The sequence below is a fragment of the Heloderma suspectum genome, chromosome 1 (genome assembly GCF_057233095.1).
Source record: "Heloderma suspectum isolate Gila_16-S chromosome 1, 16-S_ref, whole genome shotgun sequence".
NCBI classification, from domain to species: domain Eukaryota; kingdom Metazoa; phylum Chordata; class Lepidosauria; order Squamata; family Helodermatidae; genus Heloderma; species Heloderma suspectum.
The window spans coordinates 343,704,372-343,719,518 of NC_139458.1; the positions used below are offsets into that span (position 1 = coordinate 343,704,372).

The following is a 15,147-nucleotide window of genomic DNA, read 5'->3' on the forward strand; positions in this document are numbered from 1 at the left end:
CGTGCTGGGTTTGTAACCGCACCAGGATGGCCGAGTGGTTAAGGCGTTGGACTTAAGATCCAATGGACGCATGTCCGCGTGGGTTCGAACCCCACTCCTGGTAGTTGGTTTTTTTCCCACCACTTCCTATTAAATTAAGGATGACGGCGGGTAAAACACGCGGAAACCAGCCGGGCAAGCTTCAGCTTCTGAACGGTGCTCCGGGCCTTCGCAGTACCCGGGGAGACTGAGCTACGGCGGAGCGAGCCTGAGCCCCTCTCCAGCTCGCTTCCGCTGCTGTGCAAAGCTACCTGCGAAGAAGGTGGCAGCGAATGAACCTCTTGTACGTTCACAGCATCTCCCGGCTGTATAAAATACAAGTCTGAAAGCCCCTCCTTTTAATGATTTTGTTTCCCCGGCTCATCGTGCAGCCGTATGAGCAACTGAACTTGCATGAATCGGTAAAAAGCACCTACAACGACACTTTCCGTGCAAAAGGACGACATACGTAAGCCCGAGCTCTGCAAAACTTCCCTAGCTTTTGCAGCGGGGGTGGGGAGGGGAAAGGGAGGGGCTGGGGGTGGGGATTAAAGATATTACTTGTTTTGCAAAACTAGTTGTATGTACTACTTTCTAACAAGAATGAAAAAAAAATCACATTATTTTGCACTTAAAATATCGTTTAGAGAGTTTAGGAAAGATATAAGTAGGAATTCTATGAGTTCCATTCATATGATGTTCAGTGGCAGCAGCTCTGCTAAGACGCATACTGGTGTCGGAATTTTGTTTTGCCTGGTTTCTCTTCTTCCCTTCTCTGACCTAGAATACCGAAGAAAGTGTTGAAAGTGGGACTCAAACCATCCCGAGAGCAAGGCCCTCTGCTCTGAATCATAGAATAGTAGGGTTGGAAGGGGCCTACAAGGCCATCGAGTCCAACCCCCTGCTCAATGCAGGAATCCAAGTCAGAGCATCTCTGACAAAAGGCTGTCCAGCCTGGTCTTGAAGGCCTCCAGTGTGGGAGAGCCCACCACCTCCCCAGGTAATTGGTTCCATTGTCGTATTGCCCTTACAGTCAGGAAGTTTTTCCTGATGTTCAGCTGGAATCTGGCTTCCTGTAACTTGAGCCCATTATTCCGTGTCCTGCACTCTGAGATGATCAAGAAGTGATCCTGGCCTTCTTCTCTGACTGTGACAACCTTTCAAGTACTTGAAGAGTGCTATCATATCTCCCCTCAGTCTTCTCTTCTCAAGGCTAAACATGCCCAGTTCTTTCAGTCTCTCTTCATAGGGCTTTGTTTCCAGTCCCCTGATCATCTTTGTTGCCCTCCACTGAACCCTCTCCAGTTTGTCTGCATCCTTCTTAAAGTGTGGTGCCCAGAACTGGACACAGTACTTTGGAAACATTTATTTGTACCACCTTTATTTAGTTATACTTCACATTTGCATCCCAACATTTCTACAAGGACAGCTGCATTTTGACCTCAGAACAACCCATCAGATAGCTTGAAAACAGAAAAAATGGGGGGAAAGTGTGCTCATAACCCACAGCAACCAAAAAAAAAACCAAGAACCCCCCTCCATACCGTAAAACATAAGCAGGGGAAACCCCAGTTGTAGAGACAGATAAATGTGCATTACAAGTTCTAGTACATTAATAATTACATTACAAAATTAGTATCAAATAGAGCATAACAGAGCCAATCTGAACATAGCCATCGCACAAGTTACGCCTGTCCATTAACAAAACACACCAGGAAAATACATAAATTGTAACAATGCGGTCCATAAAAAGTAGTTTGATGATAATCCAATAGCTATATAGCTCGACGGGAGGCCGGTCGGCTATCGTGTTTTATAACAACTTAATCATGATGGGCAGAAGGCTCAATACTTGGAACAAATCCTGCAGTCAGTATTGGATAATGGAGAGCAGGACCAACATCAAGTGTGTGTGGGGGGGTCATCGTGGTTGGGAACTTGTTGAGGGCCCATGCTCCAGCAGGGGCCCACTGACAAGAGCTCCCTGGAGTTGCTCCTCCTCTTCACCCTGGCAACCTGCTTGTTCACCTGCCTCTCGCTCAGGCCCAGACACCAGGGGTGGTGAAGAGGGGCAGGAGCAGGAGATGCCACCACCTATGTGCTCACCGGCTCTCTGCCTGTCGAGCAAACTAGCAAGAGGAGGGGGAGCAATTACAACTGGTGAAAATGGTGGGGAGGAGGTAGATTTACTGAGGGACAGGGCCCATTGAGGGTGTCTTGCCGAAGGGCACTCAGAACTCTGGCTGCTACTGATGGAGAGGATGACTTCTCTCTTGAGCCGCTGCTTCGTTACGTTTTGTTTCCTATGGCCAGAGGTAAGCCCGACATTTTAAATAGGGCCGTGGCTGAGCTGTGGTGACCCCCTTCTTCAGAATAATCCCTGGACTAACATCTAGAAGGCTGTAAGGGTGCAATCCTATGCATGTTTAGACAGAAAAAAGGCCTACAGCTCCCAGCCACGGGGGCATGCTAAGAGGTGTAGGCCTTTTTTCTGTCTAAACGTGCATAGGATTGCACCTTTAGTGTGTTAATATTAATAGTGTTTCTGTAGTCTAGAACAAATTAATGCAGGCCACACCACTGCTATTCCTCCTGTGTAACACATTGTACAGGGCAAGAGAGGGAAGAGCTTCTATTACCGTGAGTAGTTGTGAAAAAAAGAAGGTGGCATTTTGGCAGGTACAACTTGCTGTGCAGGGGTCAAAAAATCTTCATCTGTGGTCATTCCCTTTCCTACACAGCCACTTAGAATACCTTGCAGGAAGGTGGGTTTGTACGTCCAGCTACAACAGCAAGTCTGTAATACTAAGCATCCATTCACCATAGCTATTTATCAGTTTCAGGATTGGATTAAGAATTTAAAGTGCTGATGGCAGTGGGTTTTTTTTTTATTCCATCCATTCCCTTAACAAGGCAACAATTTTAAATGTATTTAGTAGAGCGACCCCTAGTGGCTCTTTACTGCGAGAAGTATCAGAATGTTTTGCAAATCAAAAGTCATTTTGGGTGCAATCCTATGCATGTTTAGAAAGAAAGTCCTACAACTCCCAGAATTCCCCAGCCAGTATGCCACCCATGCAGGTTATCACTAGCCCCAGAATCTTATTTTAAACAAGGTGTCAGCTCCTTCGCGTGTATCATGTGCAAGGAAGCATGGCTTCCTTCTTCTAAGCTACAGTTTGCTGGCATGCTAATAGGGAATGTGAAGAGGCTTTGAATATGATAAACAATCTTTTTAATTAGATGCGGGGCCATGTGGAACCCTGCATGGGTAAGCCTTAAGCCTTGTCTAAATCAGCTATAAGGAAGGATGGGTAGCAGCTTGTGTTGCCAGATTCTATCATGGTCGGGATGATAGCTTCTCTGATAACTGCACAACAGGGTGAAATATGGCAGATTTCTCTTGTGGGTGCAATATAGGGTGGTGTAGAAATGCTCTAAATCATTCCCACTCCTTCAACCTGAAGTGATGCAGTACTTTTTGCCACCTCAACATTCTATCATCTCATTCTGCTGCATGTGAGGTCTAGGCCTGACTGAGAGTTATATGTGTGAATTCCCTATGAATGGAATGAAAGAGCAGATCATGGGTAACAAGGAAAATTGGGAGAAACTAGTTGACCTAGACTCCATGAGCAAGTTTTCCTGGGGTTTGGGATCAAGATTGTACAGCTGGTATGCCCCTTAGGGCAATGATGAACTTGATGTGCAAACAGTGGGAAAGAAATGAGGATTGCGACGTTTCTGTTTCCCCTCAGGTGAGAAGGAATAAACTGAATAATGATATAGCTGACGGTGTGCGTGTGTGATCTTCTGTGCCAAAACAGGTTCCCCTGTTCTGGGATTTGTGGGTCTGATGTCAGAGGCTATAGATATTCACCCCTACCCATTACATGTTCTCAAACATAAAGTGTTCATAGTAGACTACTTGTATGAGCATGTGCATGCCGATGAACATCAGACTCTGCATCCCAGTCAAAGCAATGCACTGCATGCTTGCTTAGCTGCATATATGGATGCCCTCTAGAGAGGTATCTGATTATACCTGACTTATACCAAACCCAGGATTTCCCCCTTGTTGGACAGTTATATTTGCAGTGTAACACATAACTCATGCCAAACTACCAAAAGCAACTTTGACACTAACTAAACAATAAAATATCCTGAATCTACAGTATAGAACAAAAGCTTGTTTTCCAAAAGGGAATAGTTATTGTTGCAAGTTAAAATTATCCAGCTTAGTTAGCAGCTTTTGACAGGGAAGCAAACTGGAGGTGGTGTAACTGCTCATTAATGGAACGTCTATGTAATATTCTTAAGGGGCTGGTTATCTTTTGTAAAGATAATAAGAGTGTCATTATAGCTTAAAGAATGTTAGCATTTCCATTGCAGGCAGTTCCAAGGGGTTGCTAGCTAAGGGGCAAATGCATGTAACACAGCCTCTACAGTTTTTTTTTTTTTTTTTAATGAAAAGCAGCCTCTGGAGGCTGCCATTTTGAGAAAAAAAGCAGTGAAGTGTGTGTCTGTGTGTGTAGAGAATAGGGGTGCTTAATCCTTTCACTACTTGCCATTTTTTCCACTCAAAATCTCTCTCCCCCCCTTGCTTTTTCCACTGCAGGGTTTCTGATATGTATTTAAAGATATGCATCTAGAACCCCGGAAGGCAGTGGGGAGAAAGCAGCTTAGAGGAGGGATTTAGAGCTGGAGCGGGGGTGGGGGTGAGTTTAAAGCAGAAAGCACACCCACCAATCCTGCTTCTTCACTCAAATCAGCTTTCGAAACTGCTTTTTATTCAAAACAACAAGCTGGCACTTTGATTCATATATTTGCATGTAAAGTCTGGGTTGACACTTTGCCGCTTTAATATACTAGAAGGTGAAGCATAGGGTGTGAGGCAGCTTCATGTGTCCCTAAGCAACTGAGTGGTGTGGTTTCTAATAGGCTAAAGCCCTGTTTTTATTACTCAGCAAGCCTAGTTTCCCCCTCTGGGAAAAGCAATTAATCACTAATTTTAAGGCATCAGTGTTCCTGTTTTTATACTGCTCTGTCAATACATGTCATAGTGGTGTGGATTACACTTCAGTTCTAGTTTCACATTAAACTGTCATGGAAAAGAATAATAGCTTTGTATAGAAAATTTTGGATGTCTTGACTGATCTAATTGATATGGTTGTTATGACATTGGTAGGATTGTTTGTGTACTATGAAGTGCTTTATTTATAAACAATGTATAAAGTTAATTGGTAGAACTGGAGAAATCATAGGGTTGGAAGGGGCCTACAAGGCCATCGAGTCCAACCCCCTTCTCAATGCAGGAAGCCTGATTCCCAAGCAGTCCCCATCCAAGTACTAACCAGAGCTGACCTTGCTTAGCTTCTGAGATCAAATGTGTCAGTGTGTAAGGCTTCAGTGTTTGTGTACCATCGAGTACTTTATTTATAAACACTGTATAAAATTATCTTATTGGTCTAGTGCAGTTCTGCTAGGTCTCTTCCACCTTGGGTGTTTGTTCTGAGCTCTTATTTGGGACTTTGTCTTTTCGGTTTTGCATTGGCAAGCACCCCAACAACCCACCCCTGCTGGGCTTGTACGTAACGACAGGCACCCCCATGGTGGCCTCTAATTATGTGCGAACTGGGCCAGTATAAGGCAGCTTCCTATGTTCTTCTAGTTGACTTGGTAGGACCCTTGAAGCCTTGCTCTGTCCTCCTCCTCCAGCAAGGGGCTGTGAAGGGGTGGAGCAAGGGCCAATATTTTTGAAACTGCCTAAGGTCTGTATCCCTTGATCCATAGTTTAGATATACTGACTGGAATTCCCTGGTGTGACTATATTTTTAGCTACCTGGCTTCAAGGTTTTTATTCTGGAACCTGGGGGCTCTACAGCACATCTAATAGATATTTGTTTGCTACCTATGCAGGTGGAACACCTTTCGGTTACATTACTACTTGCACTCAGTCATTTGTGGCTATTGAAAACAGTCCCTATGACAGAGTGTATTGTTCTTTTTGCATAGACTTCTGTGTAAAGCTATTGTTCTCTCATGATTGCTGAAGTACTAAAGACGCTTTTAAACATTCTTAAATATCACTGTGCCAACAAAAGCGGAGAATGAATGGCCTTTGCTCCATAATACCTGCTGCTGAAGAAAACAACTGCCAATTTACAAACTAACAACTCTGTTAAGTCAGAATGACTTTGAACCTGTTTGCATATCGGGACAGCCCACCATGGCTTGATTTAGGGCTGTCATGTTGTGCTGGCCCCCCATGGGGGCCTGGTTTGCCATGGCTTGCCATGTCATGCAAACCTGGGTGGCAGGTGTTGTTTGAGGGTTAGACAATCCTCAAATAACCCTAAAAGAAGCCATGCAAAGATGGTGCCTCCATGTGCCTGGCAGAACACAACAGCCCCTGCAGGTAAATTAAACCATGGTAGGCTGTCATGTCATATGAACCAGGTCAATATTTGATTGCAAGATTGTGACCTGATTTGCACGATCACCACAGCCCACCGAGGCTCCTTAGCCATGGTGGGCTGCAGGGCCAGGCTGTCAGTCCAAGCCACCACCATGGCTTCTCTTTCTGTGTGAAACTAGTGAGGGTGAGTTGTTGGCCTGGTTCACAAACCACCCAGAACCCAAGGGCTGTTTGGGGTGGCTTGTCAGCCACCCCAACAAACTACTTCCATCAGGTTCGCATGTAATGAGAAGTTATGGTGAGCCCCTGCTGTGCCCTGAGTATTCAAAATGGCAGCTGTTGCTACAATGACAAGCATGGGGAAATTCACCCATGGTGGCTTCTTGTTATGTGTGAACCAGGCCAGTGACAATAAAGCTATTTTACAGATCAGCAACCCATATGGACCTTTATGTCTCAGAACCCATTCATATTATAGTAAATCTTATTAAAAGATAAGACACACTGCCTGGGTTTGGATGATCAGCAGGGGAAACAATGCAGTGTCAGTTTTGTGTCCCCCCCCCCCCAGCCCCGGTGTGCTGGTCACGCTCCTGGGATGGCCCTAATTACTCCCACTGCATTGCAGGTTGCCATGTTGCCTGAACCTGGCACGTGGCACGGGCGTAGTGACCTACTGCAAGCCATGGGTTGTAGGGTGGTGAAAAGTTACTATACCTGCGCTGCCCACTGGGTTCAGACAACATGGTAACCCACAACATGGTGTGGGTAATTAGGATCATTTTGGTTGCATGACTGGCACATGCAGGAGAGGGGGAAGCAATAGACACTGCATTGTATCCCCCGCTGATTGTCTGAACCTGGCCAATCAAGGGCTTGTTGAAGGTTATTTAATTCATGGGCACTAGGTTGCACATGTGAACACTGCTCAGGAGTTGTGTTGTGTAAACCTGGGGAGCATGGGTTATGTGAGGATTAAATAACCCTCATATAACCCTAAAATAGACCCTAAAACAGCACCGCAGCTTCACCATGAGTTAAATAACCCATGGCGGGCTGTCATGTCTTGTGAACAGCCCCACTGTGTTTAGTTGTAAATATCAACAGTATTTTTTTTTAAGAGCTTCTTTTCCTAGTGGGTCATGAAACATACTCAGAATTTTTTTATGGTAATATACAGATAAAGGGGTGGGCTATACAAATAGGGACAGGATCTCACCTCCTTTCTTCCCCAAAAAGCTGTTCTCACTCTCCCCACTTCAGGGAATCTGTCACTGAACAATACCTGTGACACCTTAATGGTGCTCAGATGGAAGATGGCATGACGGTGAGACTGACCTTGGATGGTGGATATGTTTCTCCAACTTCGTGAAGGCTAGCCCAAGTTAGCAAGAGCTTGGTATCCAGTGACGGCAATTTAGATAAAGTGGTCCATGGAGAGCAGACCTCAGCAATTCATCTAAACCAGAGATAGGCAACTTGTGGCCCTCTAGATGTTTTGGCCTACAACTCCCATGATCCCTCACCACTGGCAATTGCCAACACCTAAAACAGACCATGGGTTATGTGAGGGTTGTTTAACCTTCGCATAACCCATGCTTGCCGGGTTTGCACAACACAACAACCCCTGAGCAGGGTTGCATATTCAAACCTGGGTCGACACATGCCCCGCATGTGCAGCAGCGTTACCATGGGTTAAATAATCCACAGTGGGCTATCATGTCATGCAAGCAGCCCCACTGAAAATGACAGATGTTAAAAAAGGAAAGAAATAAAAGAAAAAAGTGCATTTACATGGAAATGTTAGCAGTTTATTTATAACTGAATCCCTAGCCCTGGAAAGTTCATACAGAGGGTGCTTCCAGATGGAGGGCCCCTAGAGCTATCAGTCAAAAGGCACTGTGCAATCTTTTCTCCCTTGGCAGATTTTTTGGGGATAAGAAAAAAAAAGTGGTGGAAAAACACAGGAGGGATACAAATTGATGACAATGTCATCTGGACCTGCTGTAAGTATCTGTGAATAAGGCAGGGTGACTGAGCAATAAAGGCACCCAAATTAGAAGACCCAGTACTGCTAGAGTAGGTTTACAGTATGATGGTGATATGACAATAGTACAGACAGTTCTGATTAGAAATAGTTAAACCTCATATAATCTATTCATAATTAATTTAAAGTAACTGGATTAACTTCTAGAGACCTGCAAATTGGACTCCAAATTGTCTGGATTAGGCTGCTGAGCTATGCTAGATTGCCACGGAAGCCTGTAGCGCAGCTTCCCACACACATTTCACAGATGAAAACAGAGACATGTTCAGAACACCTTAGTTGTCATAGTGCCAAAGCCGTTCCCCCACTCATATACTAAAGACTCTGCTCCACTTCTGTATTGTTGTATTTATTTATTCTGCAATAGCATATCCTGCACTGATTTGAAAGCCAAGGGGATGTTGGTACTTTTGGTTAAAGATCTTTTAGAATTACATAGGCTTGTGGGATCTGTTCTCACACCCCCCCCCCCCCGAAGTCCACCAGCCAGTCAGGTGCAAATCAGTGGCTCAGAAAGGGGGACACAGAATTGCGGAACAAGGTGCCTCTGAGCACATGTTCAGCTCAAGCATTTGTTTTCAGTACTAGAATAAGAGCTTGCACACAGATCCTTTCACACACACGTGTACTTGTTTTTCCTCAAGCTTTCTTAAGAACTTAAGAAGAACCCTGCTGGATCAGTCCAAAGGGCTGTCTATTCCAGCATCTTCTTTACCACAGTGGCCAATCAGATACCCATGGGGAGCCCTCAAGCAGCACATGAGCGCAACAGCACCCTCCCACTTGTATTCCCCAGCAACCGCTATTGAGAGGCAGGTCTGGTGTCAAAGGCAGGTATAGTAGGGCACTTGCCAAGGGCCCAGACCCCCAGAGGGGCTACTGACAAGAGCCCTCTGAGTTTGCTCCTCCTCTTCATTGCAACCTGGTTGTTTAACTGCCTCTTGGTCTGGCCCAGACAATGGATGGTGAGAAGGAGTAGTACTAGTTGTACCTCCTTGCTTACTGGTTCTCTGCCTGTGAAGAAAGCAAGTGGTAGCAATGGTGAGAAAGAGGGATGAGGTGAAATAGCAGCTAGTGCCAATGGCAGGGAAAAAGCAGACTCACTGTGGTAGGAGACCTATTATATTTATTTATTTATTTGTTAGTAATACTTATATATCACTTAAGAGCATAAAATCTCTAAGTAGTTCACATATAAATATTAAAAATCACACTTAAATACCTTATTAAAAACAATTTCAACTACAATAACAATATAAAACAATGCAAGGAACAGTAAGATGGAGCAGCATATTTATTTCATTTATATCCCACCTTTCTTCCATCATGGGACTCGAGGTTCCCAGGTGGTCCCCCCTCCAAGCACTGACCATACCCAAGACCTCCTTAGCTTGAGCAAAGTAGCTGCCTCATGTGCCTTCAGACTATTAATTACAAACCAGAGAAGGTGTACTTGCCCTTAATTTGGTTTTGTCCTACTGATGCGATGGACAATAAGTCATCTGGAGAAACAACGTAAGGCCAGCTTTTCAACTGGGATTGTCAACTGTGAGGCATGGCGCGCTGTACAAACTAGTTTCCACAAAGCCTTGTGTTTGCACACACTAACTGGGTCATTTGTTCGGGTTTGGTTGTCAGGAGGCAGTTGCACCCTTGCACCTTGTTCTCATCCCATTCCTCTGCCTCACCCCTGAGGAAACCAACCAACCTCAAGACCCTAACCCCTTCTCATTAGGCTGAAGTTACACCCACACACCCACACACATGCACTTCTGTACATCTCCAATGAGAAAAGCCATTCCCAACCAAGTCCACAATCCTCTTCGCTGCACCATGCCTTAAGGAATCATGTATCATGACCAGACCCAGTGTGGTGTAAGGGTCAGAGTGCTGGATACAGAGTGTTTCCAGACAGAGGTATCCTAGTGCTAACTGTCAGAAAGCATAGTGTAGCTATTCTGTCTTCTCTTTCCTAATGGATTTTCTGTGTGTGGTAAAAAAAAAAAAGACAGAAAAAGCAGTGGGCAAAACGGGAGGGTTACAATGACAACATCATCTCGATTGCCTGTAAAATTTCAAGAATGAGGCAGGGCAATTGCACATTAAAAGCCTCTTCTGGAAGCACCCAAGGACAGTGGAAGCCCAGGTTTAAATCCTCAGTCAGCCAGGAAACTCACTGGGTAATCTTGGGCAAGTCACGATCTCTCAGGCTAACCTGCCCACAGGGTTGTTGGGAGGATAAAATTGAGGACACACATGCTATGGGCGCTGTGTAAAAATAAAATAAAACCAGTGAAAGAAATGTGGAAAAGAATGCACATTCTAAACAGTGTAGCTTTTAATTTTATTCATTCATTCATTCATTCATTCATTCCATTCCATTTCTATACCTCCCAATAGCCGAACCTCTCTGGGCGGTTCACAAAAATTAAAACCAAACAACACACAATAAAACAATTTAAAATATATAGAACATTAAAACCACAATATAACAATACAGCCACAATAAAACCTAGCAGCAGTGCAGGAGTTTAAAATACAGCTTTAAAACAGCAAAGCTAAAAATTTAGAAAGCTAAAATGCTAAAATGGGTCTTCACCTGGCGCCGAAAGGAATACAATGTAGGTGCCAGGCGAACCTCACTAGGGAGCTAATTCCAGAGCCGGGGTGCCACAGCAGAAAAAGCCCTCCTCCTAGTAGCCACCCACCTCACTTCCTTTGGCAGGGGCTCACGGAGAAGGGCCGCTGCCGATGATCTTAAGGTCCGGGCAGGCACATATGGGAGGAGGCGATCCTTCAGGTAACCTGGCCCCAAGCCATTAAGGGCTTTGAATGTTAACACCAGCACTTTGAATCAGGCCTGGAAATGGACTGGCAGCCAGTGTAGCTGGAAAAGTACTGGCGTAATATGAGCTTGCAGGCCAGTCCCTCTTAACAATCTTGCTGCCCTATTTTGGACCAGCTGAAGTTTCCGGACCGTTTTCAAAGGCAGCCCCACGTATAACGTATATTTTAACGTATAATTATAACGTATAATTTTAAGCTTGCAGTACATACAATTGATTTAAAGTACAAGTGGGGCTTGTGTAACTCATGTGTCACGGCATCACAAGTTAATTTACAGTACAATCCCATGCATGTTTACTTGGAAGTGTTCAATGGGATTTACTCTCAAGTAACCATGCAAAGGCTTATAGCGGGGAATCTGTGGTCCTCCAGTTGTTGTTGGACTCCAATTCCAGTCACTCTTAGTCAGCCTAGCCATTTTTGAATTTATTAAGGGCACAAACCTATTGGGATAGGCAGCTCCGTCTGAACTCAGAAGCGACCACCTATCCAATGCAGGGCAGGAGCAGTGTGGAGGGGATCGTCCTGTCCACGCTTCAGCTGCCCTGCATTCGGGGCTAGACAGCTGATTCCGTCTGTCTAGCTGTGGGAAGTCAGAGCAGGGTGTGTGTGGGAGGGCAGTGGATGATGTATAGGAAGCGTCGGAACGGCACTTCTGCCCTCCTTGCTGAATGCTGTTTTCGCCGCTCCACACTCCTCTTAGGATCACAGAGGGGCCAATCCGCACTGCCTACGGGGTAGCGTGGGAGGTGGTGGTGGTCGGTTCTCAGGGAACAGACCTATCCTATGGCCGTCTAGCTGCTGACTAGCGGCCATAGGATTGCATCCTAAATGCTATAAAATAGATTTACCTAGATGTTTTACAATAACCTACATCTCTGGAGTAAGTTGCAACTGGGGGTCTACCAGGACCCATCATTGCAGGCTTTTAAGAAGGCCCTGAAAACTTGCTACTTAATTCAGGCCTTCCCCTAATTACGCTTTATCAGACTGGGTTGTGGCTACAGTTGTCTGTTGTAGGTTTTATTTTATGCTGGTGTTTGTTGTTTTTAGAATGTTTTCTACTGTTGCTGTTTTTACTGTATTCTTACTGTTTTTGTTACCGCATTGGTTTTTTATTTTGTTTTATTGTGGTGCGCCGCCTTGTGGGAGATCCTGCCCTGAAAGCCAACTAAGAAATATTTTAAATAAATAAATAATAAAATAAAACCAGCAATATAAAAGTAATAAATGTGCTACCACAGAATAAAGTACAATATCACATTGCAGGGACTAAGATAACAAAACTCAAAAATACTAAAATATTTAAAAATACTTTAAAAGCCATTTATTTTTTTTAAATAAAAAGCCACAGGGGTCCTTTGAGTGCCCTCTCATTCTGAGGCTCGAAGGGTGGCAACAAGAGAGAGGGCTTTTTCAGTAGTGGCTCCCCAGTTTTGGATGGCTTTCCCAAGGGAAGCTTGGTGCTGGAAAGATCCTCTGAGTCTCAGAATGAGGGGACACTCGAAGAGGGCTTCTGCGGATGACTTTAAAATATGGGCAGGTACATAGTGTTCCATTAGGTACAGAGGTCTCAAGGTGTGTAGAGTCTTGTAAGTCAAAACTTGCACTCTGAATTGGGCCTGGAAATAAATCAGGAGCCAGTGTCACATGATCATAGCGCCTGATCCCCGTTAGAATTTTCACGGCCATATTTTGCACTAGCTGAAGCTTCAGGACTGTCTTCAAGGAAGCCCCACATACGTCGCTTTATTTATTTGATTTATACCCTAGCTTTCTACCCAAACATGGCACTCAAGGTGGCTTACAAAAACATTGTTGTTGTTCAGTCGTGTCCGACTCTTCGTGACCCCATGGACCATAGCACACCAGGCCTTCCTGTCCTCCGCTCTCTCCTGGAGCATGCTCAAGTCCATATTCATTGCATCGGTGTTGTTATCTAGCCATCTCATCCTGTGCCGTCCCCTTCTCCTTTTGCCTTCAATCTTTCCCAGCATCAGGGTCTTTCCCAGGGAGTTTTCTCTTCGCATTAGGTGGCCAAAATATTTGAGCTTCAGCTTCAGTATCTGTCCTTCCAATGAGCACTCAGGGTTGATTTCCTTTAGGATGGACTGATTTGACCTCCTTGCAGTCCAGGGGACCCGTAAGAGTCTTCTCCAGCACCACAGTTCGAAGGCATCAATTCTTCGGCGCTCAGCCTTCCTTATAGTCCAGCTCTCACAGCCATACGTTGCTACTGGGAAAACCATAGCTTTGATTAGACGGACTGATCTGACCTCCTCGCAGTCCGGGGGACTCGTAAGAGTCAACATTACAATGATGCAAACGGGTGGTTCCCAGGGCCTGAATCCCCGCAGCCAGGCTTTCCACCTCCGGGTAGGGCGGTGGCTGGGATACCAGCCGAAGCTGGTAAAAGGCTCCCCGTGCCACAGAGGCTCAATAACGCGTTAGGATGGGAATTGTAGTTCAGCCGTATCTGGCTGGCCCGGCCCAGCCCCGCCTTACACCGTGCATGCCAGCTTGACGCTGCGACGGATTAAACCCCTCTGAAGCCCGCGGGACGTCTTTCGCAGACGCTAGCGTGGGGTCGGGTTGCGCGAATACGGCTTTGAAGTTACGAAGGGGCGACGGAGGATTCCGCCTCGGCAGTCGCTAATCCGAGGAGCGCGATGAGACGAAGCGGGTCGAGCCGGCAGCCCGGGCAGAGAGGAAAGCGCTTCGGGTGATTGACAGGGCAGAGGGTCACGTGACGCTGCCACGCCACGTTCCCAGCGCCAGAGTGTAGCCGCTTCGGCTGCGAGCAGAGAACGCTGGCAGGGTGCGCGCGCGCGCGCGCGCGCTCTGGGTTCCGGCGGCGGCGGGGGGGGGAAAAGTTCCAAGCGCGGCAGAAAGTTCGCTGAGAGAGTAAATAACCGGGCAGCGGGAGGCGCCCCCCTCTTGCCAGACTCGGCGCCTCCCTTTGTCCCATTTGCACCGGGGGGAGAGGGGCAGTCCTGCCCGCGGCCGCAGGCTGGCGTGGTTCCCCCGCCCCTTCCCGTCCTGCGCTCCCCTAATAACAAAGGAGGAGCCCCGGGGCCCCCAGGAGGAGCCGTGGGAGGGGGCGGAGGGGCGGCCACAGCAGCAGCCACTTGCCCGCTCCGAAGCTGAGCCCGCCTGTCCGCGGAAGGGGCGGCGGGAGGGGCGCTTCCTCCTCCCCCCTCCCCCTCCCCCTCCCCCTCCCCCGCAAGCTCAAGAAGCGAGAGGAGAGTGAGGGAAGAAGCCGCGTCTTTGGGGCGGAGCGCGGGCGGCCAGCGGCGGGTCGGGGAGGCTGGGGCTCTCGCGAAGCGAGCGCGGCGAGTGTCTCGTGTCGTGTCAGACTCGTTCGTCCGCGCGGAGGGACGAGTTCCAGCCACTTGTTGGCGCGGCTTCGCCCCGGCGCTTTTGCCCCGCTGTGGCGCGGGATATTGTTCGGAGGGGGTTTTGTTTTGCTTTGGAGAGAAACAGCTGGGCACTGTGCGCGAAATGGGCCCCGCGGTTTGACCGGCTGGCGCCCCGGATCTTCGGGCACGAGGGGGTCCCCGCCCCGCTCCCGCCCCGGGCAGGTAAGCTAGTGAATAATTGACGCGAAAGGGAGAGAGTAATGCGACTCCTCGGCTTGGAGCGTTGGGAGGACAAAAGGGCAGCCGAAAGATTGCGCTCGCTTCTCTCTCGCCTACTCCCCCCCCCCCCCCGTTGATATGCACAGAGGAGAGTTTTGCCCGGCTGATTGGAACGAATTCAGGCTTTTTCTCTGAGAAAGGGGCAGTCAACAGGGAGGGACGTGCCCGAGGCTGGAGCA

General features: G+C 47.1%; 1 protein-coding gene and 1 non-coding gene across 12 annotated transcripts in view; both read left to right on the forward strand.

Annotated features, from left to right (window-relative positions):
* The first annotated feature begins 20 nt into the window (after window positions 1-20).
* Window positions 21-103, forward strand: TRNAL-UAA (transfer RNA leucine (anticodon UAA)). The gene has a single exon. It is a non-coding gene; the product is annotated as a tRNA-Leu (tRNA).
* Window positions 104-213: 110 nt separating this feature from the next.
* UTRN (utrophin) overlaps window positions 214-15,147 on the forward strand; it is a 507,208-nt gene continuing 492,274 nt past the window's right edge. For 10 of the 11 annotated variants that reach the window (XM_084827752.1, XM_084827759.1, XM_084827761.1 and 7 more), the window contains exon 1: window positions 14,600-14,911. The gene's annotated coding sequence lies outside the window, so the exon portion shown is untranslated. Of the gene's footprint in view, window positions 488-14,599; window positions 14,912-15,147 lie in introns of those variants that run through there. The other variant, XM_084827754.1, reaches the window with a different exon arrangement.